Source organism: Sturnira hondurensis, unplaced genomic scaffold, assembly GCF_014824575.4.
Source record: "Sturnira hondurensis isolate 20B ecotype Veracruz unplaced genomic scaffold, ASM1482457v3 Scaffold0008380, whole genome shotgun sequence".
Lineage (NCBI taxonomy): Eukaryota > Metazoa > Chordata > Mammalia > Chiroptera > Phyllostomidae > Sturnira > Sturnira hondurensis.
The window spans coordinates 2,129,152-2,129,773 of NW_028081011.1; positions in this window are offsets into that span (position 1 = coordinate 2,129,152).

Below are 622 nucleotides of genomic sequence, written 5' to 3' on the forward strand. Positions count from 1 at the left end.
CCGCCCGAATGTGGCCATTCAGGTGGTGAGCATGCTGACAGCTGCCAGCAGCAATAGCAGGCTGTAGAGAGCTCAGCCCACACCAACTATGGCTGCTGACTGCCTCAGAAAGACTAAAAAGATCCAAGACAGTATATGCATGAACATTTGTAAGTACAAAGGACCACCTCATCTAACACACGATGGGATCTCCAACAGTGGGCACCAGAGAGACCGAACCAGGCACATGACCAGTTTTCATTTAGATTTACGCCCCACCCCAACCCAAGGCTCGGCAGTTTAGTGATTTGTCTGATGAGCAAAAGGAGCCATGATTTAAGCTAAGGTCTTTGCGCCTTCTCACAAATTGCGTGCCGCCTTCAAAGACCTAGTCAAAGCTCTCGTTCTGTAGGAGAAACAATGGTGGCCCAAAAGGTGTAATGATTTTCCAAGGTCAGTAAACCCAAGTTCAATTCCCAGATACAGGCACTTTCCAACATATACAGTCTTGCTCCTTCCCCCGCCAACCCAACCTCATTCTTTGAGTGGGGGAGAGGGAGAATACCCGCAACCAATCAAACCTGCAAAAAGCCCCAGCAACGAAAAAATCAAACTCAATAAATAAAACTATGTAGCACTGACA